Source organism: Manis javanica, chromosome 14 (assembly GCF_040802235.1).
Source record: "Manis javanica isolate MJ-LG chromosome 14, MJ_LKY, whole genome shotgun sequence".
In the NCBI taxonomy this organism is placed as follows: Eukaryota; Metazoa; Chordata; class Mammalia; order Pholidota; family Manidae; genus Manis; species Manis javanica.
Window position 1 is genome coordinate 92,458,465 of NC_133169.1, and position 22,306 is coordinate 92,480,770.

Sequence of the window (22,306 nt, forward strand, 5' to 3'; positions counted from 1 at the left end):
ACAGCATGGAGAATACAGTCAACAGCTCTGTAACATCTTTCTATGTCGACAGTAACTACACTAGTTGGGGTGAGCATTTAATAATGCAGATAACTGTCAAATCACTATGTTGTACCCTTGAAACCAGTATAATATTGCATATAAAAAAATTAAAAATTTTTTCAAAAAATTTTTAAAATAGAAAAATCTCACTATCATGGAAACATACTTAGAATATAAGTAAACAGAGTAAACCATATGAAAACACCCACAGGTATGGCACCACCCATTAAAAAAACTCAAATGTTCATGAAAACATCTATGCAAAGCTAAGGAGAGGAAAGAGATATGCTATAGTGTTAACAGGAGTTAGCACTTGGGGGTAGCTTATGATTATTTTTAGTTTATTTCTGCTTTCTGCTTCATTTTCTCTAGTGAACATAATTAGCTCTTAATAAATCTGTTGGACTGATAAACATTTTTTAATGCCACAGTGGTAGTAATAGTGGCAATCAATGCACTTGTGCTGAAACGTCCTTAAGAGGCAAACATAATCAGAAAAATGCTTCAGAGGTGCACTTCTACATTCAATATCTCATTTCACCTAGTTGAGAAAATAAGTTCAAAGCAGGACAATACCCCGTCCTCCATGAGTTTACCAATTAAAACCACGACTACCAAGTGCACGGGGCCGTGAGCGGAGCACGAAATCTTGCATTTGAATCGCACTGGTCTTGGCCATTGCGGATGTACGGACGGTCTCCTCTCTGCCTTTTTAGTTCTGGAGAAGAGCTCAAGCCTCTCACAGGAGTGTGAAAGAGCTGTCACGGCCTTTGTCACACCAGATGGTCTACTTTCCTTTCAAAAAAGGAAAAGTTAGCACTGAGCCTACCCGCAACTATGGGAAATGGATTTAATTGAAGCATGATATATCTGACGTTTCGTTTTTAACTCACCTCCTCAGTGAAGACGCCTCCCCTCCTCAGAGCAGCCGGCTCGGTGTGGGTGTGTGGAGCTTCCTAACTTGCCATCCGGCCCAGCCTGTGATAAGACAGAAATAACAAAGATGTTGCACGTTTCCCTGCAGGATTTGACTCCTACCAGAAAAGGGCTGGAGCGGGGGATAATCTCAGTTATATAAAGGAAAGACGCTGGAAATAGAGGAACAGGGGCTGGTGTGGTCATTTTACAAGTATTAGGAGGCAGGGACCATCACGGGACCCACAGCACCTTTGTGGTGAGTCCCTGTTGACACATGACCAAGCTGATCTTACCCGGTGCTTACCTGTACTTGGTACTGTGCCAGGGTCTCTGCATTCATCATCTCAAGTAATCCTCCCGGCAACCCTGATGGCAGATCCTATCTTATGAGCCCCATTTATAAATGAGGAAACTGAAACTCAGAGAGAAGCTACATGGCTTGCCATGGCCACGAAGGCAGCAAAGGAAGGTGCTGGGATCCGTGCCCCCGCGGAGCCTGTGGGTGCCTGAACGCGAGACCTCCACACACCTGTCTTCAGAACCGTTCAGTGGTCTGGTGCTTTCACCTGCATCCTCCCTGTCAAGTCTCCTCCTGCAGCTATTAGTGGTAGCAGGTGTGATCCCTGTTTACTGATGCAGTAACCGAGTCTCTGAGAGATGAAAGAACTTGCCAGAACAACCAGAGCCAACCTCGAGACCCGATCATGAAGCCCTGGGTCACACTCTCTTTCTCAGATCCACGACCAGGACGCAGTCCCTCTTCCTTGCTCTGTCTCTCCATTTGCACAAGAAAGGGAATCATATTTTACCCCTTGAAAACCTCAAGGGTTTTTAGGGACATCAAATGAGATTTTGATGTGTAATGTGTAAAAGAACTTTGAAAAGTACAGAGATACAGAGAATTCGAATTTGTACCTTTATTTCAGCTTAGTTTCCTTATCAGGCACCGACTCTAAGGAAATGCCAAATTTCTCCCATTTGTAATTATAACGCTCTGAGTAATAACGTGTTCTCTATTTCCTATTCACTGCAGGACTCAGACAATTATTCCACTATCTAACTTCTACCTGATTGCCCTGTGCTTTGAAGCTAAGCTGGCTTCATCTCCAGGTTCAAGAGTGGACACCGACAGGCCTGCATCAAAGTGAACTAGTCCCCTGGACACAGTGGTTCCTTCAGTTAGCTTTGGCTTCAGAATATCCACTCCCCCGACTGGGGGGTTTAACTGGACTAGGCCGTGAGGCGGGTGCGGATGGCATGGTATGCAGACGTGCAGCTGGGAATCACGAGATTCACTGTCCACCATCAGAGAGATTGGGCATGGGACGCTGTAACACCATCAGAAGCGCTAAGAACTTCATAAATGTTATCTATTGTCATTACACTTAAAGTTTTGACAGGTTGCGTCAAGTCTGTTGGCCCTATACCCTTCTCACAGATAACTATTTCTAGGACATCACCATTCAAATCTGCATATTCTATCTCTATAATTCACCCATACTGTTTCATCCAACTAATCTGTTTGAAAAGACAGTCTCCTCTGTGCCCCGTTTTTGTCTCATTTTCTAAGGCACTAAGTTTTTGTGCCTATCTGGGGCAGTGGGAACACAGGGAGGCATTTGTAGGCACAGGTAATAAGGTCCTCATTCTGTTTCCACTCGGAAAAGGCACCCCAGCTGTGGGTGAACGGCTAACACGCATCTCACAAATCAACACCTGTAAAGCACAGTTCTCTGAACTTCTAAGTTTCATCTTACTCCGTGAATTCGAAGCATGTTTTCCTTTGCATCCAAGTGCCACCGACTGTTTAAGCCTCTCATTTTTTCCATGTGAAATAAGAAATACTATCAAAATCAGATAACTTACTTCTTAGTATTGAGATGCTGTTTTCGAAGAACTGTGCACCAACACCCACAAAATAAAGACGTTTCTCACATTGCCTTAGAGAGGGATTTTGAGATGGATAAAAGACTGGGAGGCATCTTCTCCAGCCCCGAGCTGGGCCTCATATGCAGACTCTGGTTTCTCCATTTGTGCCCATCTTGCCAGTGGGTTTCAGCCCCAGGCAGGTTCGCTATGGATTCAGTGTGACCACAGAAGCGACAGCAGGACATTTCTTTAGGGTGAAAGGGTTTATTCCCTGGCCTGTTCTGCCAGCGGCAGGTCGAGCACTAGCGTCTCTGCCTCTGCCCAGAGCACTGGGCAGAGCTCTCCGTATAGCGCGACAGTAGATTATTGCCTACGGGTGTGGAAGCGGCAGCCCAGCAACAGGCCAGCGACATCATCAGGTGGTGTAAGTTCAGTGGGGTCCTGGCCTTGGAACCCCAGCGTCCCCGCAGTGCCCCACCCACCCTGCAATTTCGTATTTCTGGGTGGCCAGTTTCTTGCAGCCAAAAAAAAGCCAACCTCTTTTCACTGTCCTTAACTGCCCTCAGACCCACCCCTTCTTTCTCCACCACAGCAGCTACTGCCCCATTTCCAGCCCCACAACCCTCCCCTAGATCACGGCAGCTGCCTCCTCACGTTTCCCCCCTCGCCCTATTTCCCCTTTTCCTGTTCCCACACCTCACTGCTGCCAGAGCTCTCTTTCTAAAGGGCGAGCCTGGTGATCACATCATTCTCCTCTGTAAGGCCTCGGAATGGCTGTCCCTCATCCTCAGGACGGAACCCCACTGTCACGGCCTCGTGTCTGAGACCCTCTCCCGTCTGGCTCGGGTACGTGGGCAGCCACTCGTCCGGCACTCCCATCACATACTCATTCACCACAGTTACATTATTTTGAATCCCTGACAAAATAGAATGGGACCAAATTTTGAAAGAAAGCCTTTTTAATGAAATGTTACTTTTCCAAAAATTTTTCTAAAAATTTTGCTTTCTACATACAGTATTTTAAAGTCCCTAGCCTTGATTTTTGTGTATAGTGTGAGGTAGGGATCTAACTTTATTGTCCTTCATATGATTAACTAGTTGAATGAATGGCATTTAACCACCATCCTTAAGGTAGCTGTTGTCACTTTTTGGAATATCACACCTAAAATAGATCTTAGAAACGTCTTTGGGGGAGAGGACATGCAAAATCTCTTTAAATTTGACCCCACCCAGGTTTTCAGTGTAGAAAGGATTCCTTAAACCACATACAAAGAGCACAATTCAAAAAGAAAAAAAGTTGAAAGATTCACCAAACTTTATCAACAGGTCCTATAAATGAAACGAAAAGGTCAGTCATAGACTGAAATATATCATACATATATTTGACAAGGAGCAAATATCTAAGATATATAAGGAACACAATCAATTTTTTTTAATATGGGCAAAAGTTTTTGAACATACCATTCACAGAAGAGGAAATTTAATAAGAAATGCTAAATTTCTTAGTAATCAGGAGTCAGGATGTTTATGAACAAAACAGTGAAAATGTACTGCACACTTAAAAATGTGTTAAAAGGGTAGATTTCATGTTTGTCTGTTTTTTACTGAAGTTAACAATAACAACAAACAATGGAAAGCAGCACCACACCTTCCAGAATAGCAAATAACAGAAATCTGTGGGTACCAAATGCTGGTGCGGCTGGGGCCGCGGGCACCTGGCGCGCTGCTGATGGGAATATCCATTGGTCCAGATGCGGCGGCACAGCTGGCCTTTGCTGCACTTAGTGGACCATTTCTGGTGCCCTGCAGTTGTGAATCTGGCTTAGGGTTTTTGAATCTGGAACAACAACATCTCAGTTTACAGAATGAACAACATATGAGATGGAAAAAGCTGCATCCTAAGATAAAGCAGACGTCCAGTAAAAGACTGCCCTAGAAGAGCATCAATGCCACAAGGATCTACAGAGGGCCAAGAACCGCCTACAGGCCAAGAAGCCTGGACAGGCGGACAGAGACAGAGATGCAAGGTTCCCAAGGAAGGGGGAGAATCCCCGAGGCTCTCTCTAGCTTGGCTGTGGGCTCCGCGGAGTGTCTGCAGCCTCCCCCAGGATGGGCGGTATCGAGGGTGGTGCTCGGCCGATTTCAAGCAATCGGCAACTTCCCTTAAACTGGATCCAGAATGCACACCCCCCACCCCACGCTGGGGAAGGGGGAGTCAGGACTCCCCACGGTCCCAGGCCCGGGAGCAGTGGAGCCGGGGTTCCGAGCCCTGCTTACTCATGGTTTAAATCCTCTCCATTTTGCTTCGGAGCCTAATCCTGCCCATTTTCCCCGTTCTCTTTCAGATCGAAGAAGGAAATTAAGCACCCAGTATTCCCTGGGTGACTCCTTGGCTCCGTCCCCGTGGAGACCACGATGCAGCCAGAGACACCCACCTTGGGGCTCTGGTCCCACCGAGGGGCAGGACACTATGTGCTCAGACTTGTGGGTGGCCTCCCCTTTCCGTGAAGGTTGCTGACCCTTCTTATGTCCTCTTCCTAGGTCTCCTCCTCCCCCCTCCTCCCTGCTCTGAGGGAAGATTCGAGATTGTGCAAGCAGGAACGACAGAGAGAGAGAGGGTCGCGGGGAGCGGGCGCGCAGGCAGCCAGAGAAAGGCTTCCACCTCCAACACAGCTTTCCGGTGGCTGGTCTTCGGGACCCTGGGACCTACCCAGAGAAGCGGGGCGCTAGGTGCCCAGCCTAGGCGAGGGCCCTCCAAGCAAGAAGCACAGGCCGCCTCTGCTTGACCCCAGGAAACCAGTGTGGACCCGAGCCCCTGAGAGCAGGATCTTCCCTTTGACGCTCTGTGAACCCCTGCGGCTGCGAGGCAGGCGGGGACAGTGAGAGGGGTGGGGGGGGGGGACCCAGGAAGGACAGCCTGCGCTTCTCATCAGCCTGGTAGGTGGGGACCGGCCACTTGTGACTCATAAACAATAACGACAAATGTGACAGGGCTTGCAGACCCTTGTTTGCACGGTGTTAAGACTTATGCCACCTTCTACATTAGAAATCATGAAATGTCAGAGGTGGGGCCATCCTTAAGGCTTGTCCAACGTCCTCATTCCTTAACGTAAACTTATCTGATCCACCAGCAAGTGATTTCCAAAAAGGTCAGGGAATCGCAAAGTCAAGGCCACACGTAAACAAGTACCCAGGCATTTTATCCAACACTGTTTCCAGGCTCACACTGCGTAGTTGGAAAAGAGCAGTGCTTTGAAAAGCGTGGGCATCTCTAAGCATTTTAAAACGAAAAGAAAAAAAAAATCCTAACTATAGAAATGAAGATGGACACCTGAGTCCAGGCCCCCAGCACACAAACTTGACTTTGGAGGCGAACGCTGCTTCATGCTGCCCTCTGGTGGACCGGAATAAAAGTGTCTCTGCTCAGCACTGTCACTTGGGTAAGTTTAAAGTGAACTTTTTGAAAAGGATTAAATTTAGGAAATGAGGAGGGAAAAGCCTCCTGTTCAAATTCAGAGCATCTCTAGGCAGCTTCATAGATATAAACCCTTTGATCACTATGACTATTGCTCCAAGTGACTAAGTGTAGACACGAACACCGTGGACATACAACAAACTGCAGGTCGGGTCCCAGCCCCAGACCTCTGGAGACACTGCCCAGTCTCCCCGAGACTCACTTTGCTCATTGGTGAGGGGGTATAATAACAGCACAATAAGGTTCTGTGAGTAGTAAAGGAGAGAATCTACACAAGGGCCCTTAGGAAAGAGCTGGATGGGTAACAGCTTAGCAGAGAAGCCATTCTAATGTTTCTTATTATACCACTGTACTTTTACTGATAAATTTACAAAAAAGTAAACTCATATGCAAATGAACAGTCTTGATAATTAATAAAATCATGAGGGACTTGTCTTAGAGGAACAGGATTCTGTGCATTTTTGTGTGTGTGTTCTATGGCTCCTGTGAGCTGGTGGAATTACCTTTACCTCTGTTTTCTGTGTGTTTACCTTAATGCTCACTCCTCACCTTTAAAAACATCCTAAATATTTTCTCACCACTGATTTTTCAGTGTCCTTTCTCAGGCAATGAGGTGGCAGCGTCACCTGCTCCACACCCCGTCTGTGGAGAGAGAACGCCCGAGCTGAAGCCCCTCAGGGGTCCGTCTTGTGTGGGGCACTCTAAGCCTTCACCTCCCTGTTAGTGGGGGTTGGCTGAAAAAGTGCCCCGATCCACTGGCCTGCAACGTCTTTGCTCACTCACGGGGCCCCTGCCTCCAGGTGGTCACCCGCCCCCCGGGGGGCTATGATGGGCTTGCGGCACGGTGGCTAAGGGTTCTCAGCAGCAGGAGGGAGCAGAGGCCAACACACATGCGCATCTCAAGCCTCTGCTCCCAGCACACTCGCCAACACCAAGTCACGTGGCCCAAATTCACGGGGTGAAGAATTAGCTCCTCTTCTCGTTCAAAGGCATGGCCAAGTCCTACCGCAGAGGGATGTGTGTGCAAGCTTAAGGCGAATGAGCGGCCATTTTTTGCCATCTACCACACCTCCGGAGTCTCCTAAAAGTGCTGGGGAGCTGAACTGGTCCACTACACCCCGACAGCCTCAGCGACAGCAGCTGACCTGTACTGAGCACTCTCCAGGTGTCACACTCCAACGCCTTGAGGAACAGGCTAATACTAGAGGTGGGAGAAGATTTTCGGGGGAGGGGTCTGTGGCAAATGCGGCTCTCACGCCCGTGTCACTGTTCGGCTCCACTCCGGTGCTGCCACTGGGAAGACAGGCTCAGTGCTTGATGTTTCCAGATATTTGGATTTTGTCAGGAGATGACAGAAACCTGGATTATTATGTAAAATCTCTTGGTATTTAAATGCATACAATTAATCCCGTGTCTTAAACTTTGAGCAGGAACAAGCAAATTCTTCTGGGGCTGGGGCACAGTGGAAGACTGGTGCCGGTCCTCTGGCTCACCCATGCTGGGGCAAGTGATTGACGTCCACGTGGACTCGGGAGCACTATCTTCCCTTTAAAATGTATGACACATGAAGCGGGAGCAAGCCCAGAGCAGCAGGTGCATTTGGCAGGAAGAGGAGCAGAAAGCACCCCGAGACTAAGTGGGGCTTTTAAAGGCCAGACTTCGGTAGCACAGGCTGAAGATTCACTGAAACAGAGCACGGCGCATGGGTGTGTGGATTCTGGAGTCAGAGGCACCAGCTCTGCGGATGACCAATGTCTCTTTTTCATTCGTTACCTCTAAATCTCTCTCAAGAGCTCAAAAGCACAGTGCGCGGAGCCAGACCACCCAGGTTTGTATCTTAGCTTTGCCACCTACCAGCTGGGTGAATTTGCTGTTATTACTGCCTCATCCATGCTGAAAGAGTGCTTTACGTTAAAGATACAAAGCAGTTTTCCCCTGGGTTATATGAACTGTATGCATATCTGATTTCCTCAATACACCATGATCCCATAATAATATTAACAATACTAGAAAACATTTAAAGAGATATCTTATCCGTTACCTTAGGAGTTAAACAATTTATGTGCATCGTATCCATTAACACTCATGAAAAGAGTAGAACAGCATTCTTTGTATTCCCGTTGCATAGATGGAGAGACAGAATCTAGAAAATTAAGTAACTTGTACCCAGTTTACACAGTAAATTGGTAGGGTCATCATTTGAACTCAAATAGATTGACTGCAGACAAGAGTTACTCAAACTGGAACTGGCAGACCCTCAGAAGTGCAGGGGGACATACTTTTGAGGTGTTCACACTTGCCTCCAAAGTTTTTAAAAATTTTGAGTTCATTTTGATGTCTCAAAACACTATTAGCACTTCTTGACTCTCTGGAGGCTCACTTTCTATGCACGTTCTGCTGCACTTCAGCGGGTGCATTCACGTCTCTGCTTACACTCACATTGGCACTTGGTGGCACTATTGTGATTGTCACCGGCTAATGGGAAAGAGCAGAGGGAGGGCTAATAGGTCAATGCTGTGCTCACGCCATGTGAAGGTGTCATGGCATCTTTAACGGGGAAAGTGTTGGGAGAAATGAGTCATCTTGGCCAACAGCAGCAGAGGCGTGAGGATCGAACAGAATTCCCACCACAGAATCACTACCATATGCCTGCTGTGAGTGGCCATTCAGTCTTAGTAAAGCAAGAGTCATTTCCCCCATTAAACCGTGTTAATTAAAATTGTGTCGGTTTTGTTGCTTATATTTAATTTATAAATATATTTCGTTTTATATGAACTGAAAGTATAAAAACAATATAACTAGGTTTATGCTTTTACATTAAAATAAAAACTGAAGTATGTTAACTGGCTGTATTTTTTTTTTCCCATTTAAAAAAGCACATTTCTCATCTGCGGGAGTGTGGCTTTATACGACAGCGGCCCTTAAGGGTGGGGAGTGCAATGCAGGAGTTAGAGTTTGAGCTCTGAAGTCACACCGTCTGAGTCTGAGGCTCAGCTCTGACATCTATTAGCTGTGTGACCGTGGGCAGGGCACTGACTGCTCTGTAAGATTCAGTGTCATGACTTATTACATAGGAGAGACAGGGATGCTGTAAGAACAAAATGAGACACTATAGATAGTGACTGGACAGTGTACTTGGAACAGTAGAACTGACTTAGGCTGATAATACAAAGAACACAATATGTGGAGACAATTCCTGCCCAGTGAATAAATGGATCCACATGTAGGCTTTGATACACGGCTTGCCTGGCAGGGATTCTAAGCTGAGAACCCACCAGATGGAGGGAAAGAATTTACCTCTGACATAACAGAGCCTGTCCTTCCTGAAATGAGAGGTGAAATCACTGCATATATGCAGCCATTTAATTTCTTAGAGTATCTTCTTTTATTTTAAAGAACAACTTGCAAAAATCTGGGATGGCTTCCAATCAGGCAATTAGACTGGTTTCCCAGAATTAGTTTCTTATTTCCAACCAAATGAATTTTTTTTTAAATCCATCTTCACCTCACATGTCTTTGTGGTCCAGAATATAGGCAATTTACTGTAGATACTGCTTTATTTCATTAAGGAGTAGGCGTCTTCCTGACCCATGGCTTGGTAAGTCACTTGGAATAATTTCATAGGAAGAAAGGCAATTTTTATAAGAAAGAATGTTGTTCTCAAATACCATGAATATTCAATTGGGACTTGATGGCATTTTAAATAATTATGTAATAATATTAACCACTATGCCATTAGACAATGTCTTAAGTGAAAGAAAGCTGGCTGCTTACAGCTGGTGCTGCATGGTAAAAAGGCTGTGCATTTTAGAAGCAGAGAGCCTTCGATCTGGTCCCCACTTGACTCTTAGAATGAACCTGTGAAAGTTTCTTTACCTCCTTTTCTCTTGACAGCCTCTACTTTCCATTGACAAAGGATTATCCTTTTGACGGCCTGAATTTTAGTAATTTCTACTCCTTTTCTTTCTATCTTCCCAGCAGATCTTCTAAATAGAAGTAAATAATCTGTTATAATTACTATAATTGCTTGGCATGGCCCACTTCACTCATTCATTCATTCTTTCACTCACCAAATGATCATTAAGTGACTACCTTTGCCACGTGCTCCAGTAGCTGCTGGGGAGTCCGTGGTGGGAAAAGGAGACAAGGGGCTCTCAAGGAGGTTGGCTTCCGTTGCAGAGGTTAGAAAATAAATGCAGAAACACAAAAGCAAGATAGTCGCAAATCTGCACAAGCGCTGAACTGGCGCTGCGAGGGCAAGAAAGCCGAGCACAGAGGGTACCTGGGGCCGTGCTGGAAGGCTGCTCGACCCGGGGGCCACCGAAGCCCTTTCTAGTTCAGGAATCGGGAGCTGAAGAACCAGAAGCAGTGGGCTCTGGACGGATCTGGGCAAAGACATCCTAGGCAGAGGGAGGGGCAAGTGAGGGCAGAGGCCGGGAGTGGGAACGCGGCCTGCGGGGGCTCCGGGGGGGCGGCTGGAGCAGGTTGGCACAGAGCCGCGGGGTGGGGGGCGGTACCAGCGAGCCGGATCACACCCAGTCCACTCCCAGAACAAGCCCAGTAAACAAATGGTGAGGAGCCTGGATTTCACCTGAGCCGGGTAGGATGGCACTGAAGGATTCTAACCAGGGGAGGGAAGGGATGTGGCTGTGATGCGGGGAATACGTTGTCAGGAATCAAGAGCAGGAGACTCAGGAGGCTGTCATTGTGGGCCAGGTGACAAGTGAAGATGGCTTAGACTGAGGTCACACATTAGACAGGAGTGGATGGGCTCAGCGCAAACAGAACGGACAGAACCATGACTCTCCATGTCGTGAGGGCTCTTCTGCTCAAATGGAAACCCAGACTCCGCCGCCCTGTTGTTCCTGCCCACTTTGTTGCGACCCCGGAGAGTTAGAGTAAGTTGTTTGACTCTCTTGAGGCTAAAATCTACATCATTCAACAAATAAGTACACTGTGCAGAGTTCTGAAGCTGCCCCCTGCCCTCCAGGGGCTCGCACGCCAAAACAGAGCACACTCACTGAAAGGAAAGATGGAATGAACGCGTCTGCCACACCAAGTGTTTCACCACCAAAAAGCGGGAGGGGCCGTAAACTGAAGGAGCAGCTGTATTTGTTCAGGCTTTGCTATGCGGGATTTGTGGACCATGTCTTTTTTGGGTGATTGTATTGATAGAAATGGCCTTCTTTTTACTCAACTCTGAAAGATTCCAGCAACCTTGGTTTTCTGAATAACAAGTGTGGGTGTGTGTTTTGAATCAGTGGGGCAAAATACTGGTGTATTACCCAGAACCTGAACCGGCCTGTTGCGAAGGGAAAGGGCTGGACTGCAAGTGGCATAGGGGCTGACAGGTGACGGCTGTCCCAGGGAGTATGATCCACAAAGGACGTTTTTATGAATTTTCTCAAAAAAGCCTCAGATCCACCCTTATGAAAGCAGTACTTCCAATCTCCCCTCCTGGGGACACAGAAACTCAACCCGTTTACACAGAGCACTGGAATAAACAGGGAGATTTGAGATGATCTATACGGGCTTAGGGGGTTTATCACACCTTATTTATATCATTTTAAAGATAAAATACGAAGTATTAAAGATTATTATAAATACTTAATTTGTATAATTTCCAAATAGTAGCTTAACCAAATAAAAGTTTGGCTTAATAAAAATTCTTGGTGAAGACTTGTAAAAAAATGAGCTCTTCAAATTCAGGTTAGACATTATCTATATAAAATACTATTTGCTCAAGTATGTGATTTGAAAATACTTTTCAGCATTCAAATATTCGCAAAATAATGATTTTGTGTAAAGGTGCTAATTGCTCTTCTATCTTTTGTCAACAAACACAGTGATAATAAAGATAGATTTTTTGACCTTCTCCCTTTTTTCATATCAAGTGTTTCAAAAGAGTAATGGAATCTTCCTTAGTATAACTCAAGTGCTTGGTTAGAGAAATTCTGAACCCAGTCTGGATAATGCTAGAGGGACACATTCTACTCCAGAGGGATGGTCTTACCTCCTACGTGGGAAGACAGGAATTCTGGCATCTAACCACAGCTGCCGCTCCCAGGCCCCCTGTCCAGCTCTCTAGCCCTCCATCCCAGTCGGCCACATTTTGCTCATGGTGACATGCTCTCTGGACACCTGGAACACAAACTGCTCTGGAAACCCCCTTACAATGGGAGGTTGTACCTAAAGAAGGCAGCTGGCCGCCAGAGGTAGCAAATCTTGAGGTTTTTTCCCACCCCAGAACTGCCTTGAGGAGTGGGATTGCAGATGAGAATATATTTTGATGTACAAAAAATCCTTCATGGCTCTGCTCAAAAGAGTGTCATAGGGCATTAGTGGGTCATGGGGCTATGAAGCACACAGGGGCGTTCTTAACACAGATAAAAAGAAGATGCTCTCAGGATGATGACATGCTTGCTGACTTTCCTACAGTCAGAAAATAGCAGGTCTGAGACAAAATTGGCAGCTTCTTTCCACTACATCTCATCCCCTCTCCAGAGCCATAAGCTTTATGGGAGAATTAGAAAACCCAGCAGAACAGAAGTCAAACGGTCTCTGGGCATTCATATTTTCAGCTTTTACATGATGAATGCAAACCTATAAAATTACATAATGCAAAAATTTTGCAAAGCAGTTTGCATCTCCCCTTTTCAAAAACATCCATTTTTCTTGCAGTGAAGGAGTAGGAATTACTTATATTTTAGCTATTGGTTGTATAAACGGAGGCAATGGATAAAAGCTTGCTACTGTTCAGAAACCAAATGTCTGAAAGCTTTCCATCGCAGTCATTGTTTGGGTTAATAAAAAGCCATGAAGCGCAAACAAAAAAGGAACCATCTTGAAACCACACGTGCCCCCAAAGCTGCCAGGATGTCAGGAGGTTTGTGTCAGTGCTATTCTCAGAGCACTGGGGAGCTAGAAACCGCCTTCTAAAGAAAAAAGGAGCGCAGATTCCTACTTATGGGAGAGAAAGGGCAGGAAGGCGGGAGGGAGGAGAAGGTGTGGGTGCGCCGCTCGTTCTCAGGGACCAGCTCACCCGAGGGCTGAGAGAAGGTTCCTGTGACTAGGTCCTTGTCTCTGTGGCTCAGGACCTGTGCTCCCCACATCGTGCTGCCCTGGGTTCCTGTACCGCAGGTGTAGTAATTGATTGGTATAGTATTTCTTATAGAATGTATTTCCCTTTATTTCCATTTTTGACAATGTTACAAATTTTCCAATAATACTTTTTCCAGTTAATGAAGAAAGTGTGGCTCAAAGAGGTAAATGAAAAATTAGGAAAAAAGTTTGAGTGCCTAAAATTGGAGGTGCTGGGATGAGAGTGTAAAGTCATACAGAAAATGAATTGATTTCTTAGATCGTCTCAGACATTGAGACCTTTCTTTCATTGTCTCAGAGAGTGTAGACATGTAAATGTGAGGCTCCTTTATGAAATAAAAACACCAGCACGATACAAACACACACACACAAATACCATTTAAGTACGATGGTTGAACTGAGAAAGTTAAGCTCTTCCTGGAAAAACGGGAAACTGAAATAGCTGTGACTGTGAGGTGACTCTGTGTCTTCCCCTGGCTTATACAGCGTAAATATACAGCATAAATAAGCCAAGGGGGGACACAGAGTAGTTTCTAACATAATGGCTTGCTTAATATGTACCAGGTCCAATTATTTGCCTCTCAAAACTCGTTATATCACTAATGGAGTAGATTCATTAGTTGAAGTAGATTAGGCCTTAGTAACTAATACACGAAGGAATGTATCTTTTTCTTATGTAACAATTAGTGTATGTGAAGGAATAGGGCAAGTCTCCCTGCTGATAGAAACTTTTTTATCATTAACACTCAGCTTTCAAATAGACCCCAGGTTATCAACATCCCAGAAAAGGAAAGAACAAGGCAGCGCACAGAGTAGGACTTCATGCCTATGCCTGGTTGCCACTCACTTCCCACTGCAGAAAACTTCATCACATGGTCAGAACTACCTTAGCGCTGGAGGAAGCGTGCTCCCGGCCCAGGGCCCAGGCCCCCTGTGAAACCGGTGAAAGGAAGATAAGCTCAGGGAAAGCAGGTTGGGAGAAAGGCTTCTCCTCTTCGCAGTCACTGGCGGCCCACGCTCCCCGGCCTGGCACACACACTACTTCCCCACCGCTGCTGGAGACAGTCTCACTCACTATGGTGGGGCTGCGAGCAGGAAGGGGCTGAGGAAGAGCCAGGCGGGCAGACGGGGCAGCGCGATGGCCCAGGCTCAGAACTGAGTCCCTTCCCTCAGCAGTGGCCGTAAGTGACCCCTTATCCAAGACCTGCCCAGCGTGTCCACTTCCAATCCATGGGCAGAAATGTATCCTGTGGGTGTGTAAGCCTCCTGTGAAAGAGGATTTTAAAAGATCTGAATAGGGAGGTTAAGAGTCTTGGAGAAATACAGAAACCCATTCCCGGAGGAGGAGTCTGGGGCGAGTGTGTAAAGTCTTCCTTTGAACGTCTTCAGCACCATGGCTACTGCCCAGGAATTCCCTGCAAAAATGCTGTATCTGTCCACCTCTCTGTATTTATACTGACACCTCTATCTTTCTATATGGATACATCAATACAGATACTAATCTAGATAGATAGGCAGGCTGGTAGATATGCAGAATTCTTTTGAATCCTGTACCCCCATGTCCTCTAATTATATAATTAATCATGAGGAAAAAGGAGCTAATATCTAATTTTAGTCAGTAGTTTTGATATTCTGTATACATCTTTAGAAATATCACATACAAAATACCCAATATCACTGACATCTACTAAACACAATTTTCATAATTGTTGTTTCCTTATATTTTGGAGCAAGTGCAGTTTCAAATGCTTAATTTCATGGGGGGTTTCAATGCCGAACACGACTGTCCACTCAACATGTCTTTTTTGAATGGATACAGATCCCAGGAAATGCCACGTCTGTTTTTTTGTGTTCATTCCTCAGAATTCGAGAAGACCCCAGAGGACTCTCCTGAGCCTGAGGCGCATGTGGTGGCCGGAGGCAGCGATCAGACCCCAGGAGAAGAGTCCTCGGCCTCTGAGTACTTCTCCCGCGTGTCCTCTGCAGGGGAGCTTCATGCTGCCGATGAGGACGGCAAGGGAGGTCACAGAGGCTGGGCAGGATGAACAGCTGAGCTGCTCGGCCCAAGCCCTGCTTATTTCACTTTCCCTTCAAAAACAGGAAAGGCCTTCAGGGCAGAGGAACTAAGACTGAAGCCTCTGCAGAGGGACAAACTGGGGCTGTCTGCCCAGGACTCCTTTCCACCACACCTGGGAACGGCACGCGGCGGCAAGCGCGTCCAGGTGAAACCAGGTGTGGCTGCCTCGTGGGACAGGGCGGAAGTCTTGGAGCCCCCCTCCAAGAAGACCAGAGAAGAATGTGCTTTGCCTGAAGGGGCCTCGAAAACATCCAGCCCCTTGTGTGCACAGGAACGCCTGCCTGACAGCGTGTCCGGCCTGGAGAGCAAAGCCCCGCAGGAGGACGTCCAGAGGAGGAACAGGGAAGAGGACGAGGCGGCGGCGGCGGCGGAGGAGGAGGAGGAGGAGGAGGAGCAGGAGGAGGAGGAGGAGGAGGAGGAGGAGGAGGAGGAGGAGGAGGAGCAGGAGGAGGAGGAGGAGGAGGAGGAGGAGGAAGAGCAGGAGGAGGGGGTGGAGGAGGAGGAGGATCAAGAAGAGACCATTCAGAAGCTGGACTGAAAACACCGGCGGGAAGACATCCCGCTGCGCGTGCGCAGACCTTTTCAGGCCCTAGAAAAGTGGAGGTGGAGGAGATTAAAGACGGCGGCACGAGAGGTGAGACAGAGGCTTCCTCCCAAAACCGCATAAAATACGAAAATATCTTTGATACGACTAGTCCCGAGAGAGCGGCAGGAAAGAGGGCGGCGCCAGGCCGCGCACCTGGAGGAAGGAGCGGACCTCGCGGAACAGGGTGACGCACCGGAGCCCCTCCCCCACCCAGCTCGCCGGCGGGAGGAAGAGGCGGAGCGGGGACGGGGCGGGGGCCTGGGCCTGCTGAGCACCCAGCTGCGGAGACCTGCTCTGGGAGCACAGGCCCACACTTCATGGTGCTTGCACGATGCTCTCGTGATCGGCGGGTGGGAAAGCTGAGACAGGCAGAATTCCTGGAGGGACTGAGATGCCAGCCGCTGGCGGACAGCAGGGATCCGTACCGGCTGCTCTGGGACGAAAGGAAGGCGGGCGGGCTGAGAGACGTCCGGACAAGGAAGCCCTCAGCAAGAGGGCTGCTAAAGGGGCAAGGACTGCACAGAGCTGCCCGCTCAGGAGAAAGGACGGGTACACAGAACTGTCCGGGCGCACTCTGCCCAGCAGGTTGGGAGCTTCCACGATCTTCAGAGGCTTCAGCTCCCTGGCTGCCTACACAGCTCCAAGGACCCCCTCCATGACACGCCGCCCACTGCGCCTTCCTCCCAGCCAGACCCACCAGGCTCGCAGACCGGCAAACCCTACCCTGGAGTAAGGCCAGCCAGAGGGAAGGTCTGTCTGCAGCAGCTACAAACACAAAGCACAGAGGCTTCTACCTGTGTGCTCAGCCCACTGGTTCAGGCAGTGGAGGCAGGCACAGCGGCCGGGAGGCAGGAAACAGCTCTTTCCTCCCCCCAGGCACCAATACCGCTCCCCTGCGACCCCCGACATTGCTTCAGGGCTGAACAGCTCCAGAGAGTAGAGCTTCTGGGCACTAGAGGGCGCCATATACAAATATGAAACGCCAAAGGAACCTGGTTCAGAATAAAATTATGAATACAACTCCTGAGAAAGACTTAAAGGACATTGACCTTATGAATCTTCCTGAAACGGAGTTCAAAAATAAAAATCATTAACATGCTCATGGAGGTACTGAAAGATATTCAAGAACTCAGGAATGAATTCCGGTCGGAGATCCAACTGTTGAAGAGAACAATGGAGGGTATTAAAAGCAGATTAGATACGGTCGAGGAGATGATAAATGGAATAGAAATTTTGTCCTTTAAAACACTTAATCATCTCTTTAAAAGGAAAACATGGTGAGAAGTTTGATAATCTAATTAAAATACTATTGGAGAATTATCTTGCTTTCTTATCTATCTCAGAACTTAGAATACCAAAACGTAATAGTCAAATATACATGCAAAATGACCCTACAATTAGATAATAGTTGGTACCAAAAGATGTGTTTAAGTTTTGCAATAAAAAAGTCTCCCAGACATTTAATAGTATGTCACTTGGTAAATGAAAGTTTCCACAAAGTAACAGCAGTGGGATGACCTAAAAATTATGCTAGTGAAGAGTCTGGCTGAAAGAAACAAAAATATGGATCATTTTGATCCAACACTAATTTTACTTCAAGTTCCTGCAGAGCTGAATAAAATGCTGACACCACCACACAAAAATGTATTGAGCTGGCAAAAGGCAAACATGATGTCAGCCTCCAGTATCACCATCCACATTACCAAACAGCATGAACGTTCAATGCTTGAACTTCTTAGACTTTATGGCTAACGTTACAGTAAAAACAAAAACCTTAGGCATGAGGCATCATGAGTTTAGTTTGGCATGGTTTGGCTCAAATTAGGTGAATACTTTAACAAATTCCAGAAAAAACATGAAAAAATGCAAGCTTAGACATCACAATTTTCTAAGTGTGCTACATTCTGCACCAAACAGACCCATATAAATAAGTCTAAGTCAACTCCAACTAATATTCAAGTAAATAACACCACTTACCCCTACCCCTTGCACACCCACAAAGTGCAGGCTGACAGGAGACATGGACGCACACATATGCACACACCCATGTAATAAGTCCTTACCTTCACGGTATGGATTTCTTTAAGTAATCATTGTGCTTGTCTCTGGTTTTTTTAACAGGGCATCTTCAGTGCCCCTGCAGATAATACAATATGTGGCCAAGAAAAGCATTTCTCTCGGACTCATATCAAATGAAAAATGTCTTCATTTCTTTTAAAAAGGCATAATAAATCTCTAAATAACACTCTGTCATCCTGTACTGCCCTCAACGAACTTAATTCCATCAACAAACTCAAGTTTTTGGCAAAAAGAGGCATTATCCCAGCATTATATCAATGACTATTAACATTAACAGTTTGCCTTCTGTTCTTTAATAGGATGGCCAAATAATATCTTTAATTAACAGATTAATAATGCTTTGTTTTAACAATATAAATTTCATAAGCTATAATTAAAGGTTGAATTAAATTTTATTAAATGAAAACTTGTTCTCTGGAGTTAATGGAATATCTAAGTTAAAAATCTGATTATACTGGAGAGGAAGGCTATCTTCTGAAATATTTATTAGGAAGGAACAAGAAGTTAATCAGGAATAGAACACATCTTAAAGCATGAAAACTATAAATAGCATTTTTTTCCTCTACTACCAGTGAAACTAAAATTACAAAGTACATTTTCAAAAAAATTAGGTTGAACACGTTTTCATAAGCACTTCCACAAGACACCGAGAATTTCAAATTAATCACCAATTCAAGGAATAAAGTGATATAAAATATGTGTAAGGATCCAAAGCATTAGTACATTTGTTAAACTATAGCAACATCTTAAAGTAACTTCCAATACCGTAAAACACATAAACAACCCCAAAGGGCTTTCATTCCAAAATGGCGGAAAGGAGAGTTTGGGAAAAAATCAGAAGAATTCATCACACATTTTAAAGTAAATAAGGTCCAAACCATATAATGACATGCGGACACAGCACATTTTATCTCACATCCTTTCCACATACAAAACAAAGTGCTGCATGAGTAAGATATTTAATTATTCCTCTAGGTCCCACCCTTCACTTTTGTAAATACTGAATAAAAACAACTTTTCACACTTTATTAGTCCCGGGACCATTAGTTTAAGTGACTAACTTTTTTGACTCCAGTCTGCTCACACTCCTGACAAGTTTGCAGATAAAAACTCAGATTCTCTTCACTTCTTTTCTCATCTTCCCAACTGTGAGGAATAAAGCCAAAATTAGGGAGGCTCTTAATTCAAGAAAAACATACTTTGCTTTGAGTTTCTTATAGATTACCAATTGAACCAAATTTTTGTTTAACTATATTCAGTTTGACGAAATCAAACCTCTTCCATAAACAGCAAAGGAATAAATCAACATTCTAAAAACATGTCTGAGGATTTAAGAGAAATAAGTTGTCATTTTTAAAAAGGTCATAGCACTCCCTGTGGTTAGTATATTGATATCACCCATCCATCCTGTTCCTGGATCATCATAAACGATGAGTCCCCTGAAGTCAGAGACCATCATGTTCATCTTTGGGTCCTTGTGGTTTAAAACAGAACTTCACCCATAATGGGAGACATTTAATTTCCTGAAGGAGTGTTTGGAACAACAATAGCAAATATGTCAAAGAATTGTATTTATTTATAGCGCACCTCCACATTTACTTTTGGCAATATATTATTTCAAGCATAACTTTAAAAGAAACACCAAAAACACAAGGACATACACACACCAGATACATGCTTTCAATCATCCCATTAGAGAACAATGTTGAACTCTAGAACAAAAAAATAGAACTATGGCCAAAGAGATGGAGATATTACAATGATAAAGAACTCCGTATTACGACAGTGCTTACTACGAGAAGGGATGCCATCATGTTGAGTTTATGTTCGTCTGTCATTGTCAGGAGCCATACATCTTATAATTCTTCCTGTGATGTCCTTCGCCTTCTCCACTTGAGGAACTACATAAACTTCAGTTCAGATATGATCTCTCCTGTGAAACCTTCAATGATTTCTTCAGCTAAACATAACCTGTTCTCCCTTGAGGTTCCCACCATACTTTGAAGGTAGGGTCTCACTGGACTGTCACTAACTGCACGTGTGGCTGCTTCGTCTATAGTCTAACCTCCTCTCAGAGGACAGGGTCTTGCAATATTTACAGTGTTTTCGGTGCCTTACAAGAGAGCCTGGCACACACAAGCCCTCAAATTCTTCTCACCAAAATAGTATTATCAGCCTCATCCTGTTTCTTCAAGGCTCTTGGATTTAGCCTTAACAGTTTCTCTTATCTCCTATTAGCATCATTCATCCTTTACCCACTGAAGATATTGGCAACCAATTTACAATTTCTCTCCATCCTGTTTTGCCATCATTCTGGGTGAGGTAGATGTTCACTTGAATGACCAATCTGATATTACGTCCTCACTTCTTGACTTCCTCTTTTCTAATGACCTCATCTTTCCCATCTCAGCCACCCACAATTCCAAGGTCACACTGTAGCCCTTGTCATCACTAGTAACGACTCCATTTCTAAAACCATGAATTCAAATACTCCACAGTGAGATCACAACTTCCACCAGCTTGCTTATTCAACTTCATACACCACAACCGTCTGCGACTTCACCGAAACCACCAGTTCTTTCACCTTCTCCCAAACAGTTAGGCCTTTTAATTTTCCTTTTATCCAGTTTGGGTACATGATCAACACTTGCCAATACCTTAAACTCCCTCTAGTTAATCCTGGATGAAAGCAACATTCCGAGTCTTTTTTCACAGCACTCCAGAAGGGAGGAAATACTTGAGATTCTACGATAAATCCCCCAGGGCTAACCTTGACTGGCCTCTACACTTCCTAGCAACCCTACTGGACTTTCTTGGTCAATACACTCTACAACGACTACTTTGAACCTTCGTGTGCTTTCCTAAAACATCTGACCTTCTTCCTCAATTTTTCAATTTCATGGAGAAAATAAATATCAGATGGGAACCATCATTTTTTATTACCACAAATACAAATTTACTTGCATCCTCATCCTCTATTAATAAAGTTTTAAGAAATACCTCTACACATATATCAGGTTAGTCTCCTGATTGTGTTTTGGGAGCCCATCCTTTTCTGCCTTCCTAGAACCCTTTCTATAGACTATTCCTTTCCTCTACCATTGTCCATCTCTTTAAATGGATGTTTCCCAGTGATTTTTAATCATGCCAGGATCATTTTCACTAAAGACACAACAAAACGTCCACACTACAAAGTTGACTGGGAGCACCCTCTCTCTCCAACTGCCTCAGAGCTAAGCTTTTAAAGAGTTCAAACTATTTCACGCATTCCACATAATTCCAGTTTCCCTTCCCAATGGTCCACTTAAAGCTATCACAAAATTCAACAGGAATTTTTCAGACTTCATTTACTTGACCTCTGAGCAGCCCTGGACACTGCTGCCTGCCTCCTCCTCCTTGAAACGCTCGGTCCTTGGTTTCCAGGACAGATCACTCCCCTGGCTTTCCTCCGTCCTCTCTACACACTCTATCTCGGTTTTCTAAGGCTCACAGACCTCTCATCAGTCATGAGTTCAAGGCCAACTCTTCTTTTCACAATATACTTTTGAACCCTAAAGATGTACATGCATATATGGTTTTAATTTGCCACCTAACCAAAGATGACTCAAACATTTCTACCTTTGTCTGAGATCTCTCTTTTAGTCCAGATCTAAATATACAACTGCAACTGCCTACCTGCTATTTCCTCTTGAGTGTGTTTAAAATTATTTCCAAGTCACACTTGTCCCTCTCCAGTTATCCACAATTCAGTCATAATACATTATTTAACATGCAGATCCGATGTCACACTTTTACTTAACTCTCCCCAGTGGTTTCCAGTTGCTCTTAGGATGGTCACACGGGCCTTTTTTATTCCTTCATACTCACCATGATCATATCTACCTTCAAGTCTTTACACTTGCAATATTCTCTGGTATGAATGCTCTTTCTCCCCAAGTTAGCTTGTAAACATCTTATCCCTCTGATGTTGCCTCAACTGTCATTTCTCAGGGAAATGTTTTCTGGCCTCCTGGAGAAGGTAAAACATTCCATTTATGAGCACTTAGAGAGCTGCTAGAACTTATCATGACTGTTAGTTTTAGTTTAATTTAGTTTAATTTTACTTTTAATCTAATTATGTTTAATGTGTCTTCCTTCCAGTAGGTTATAAATTCCACGA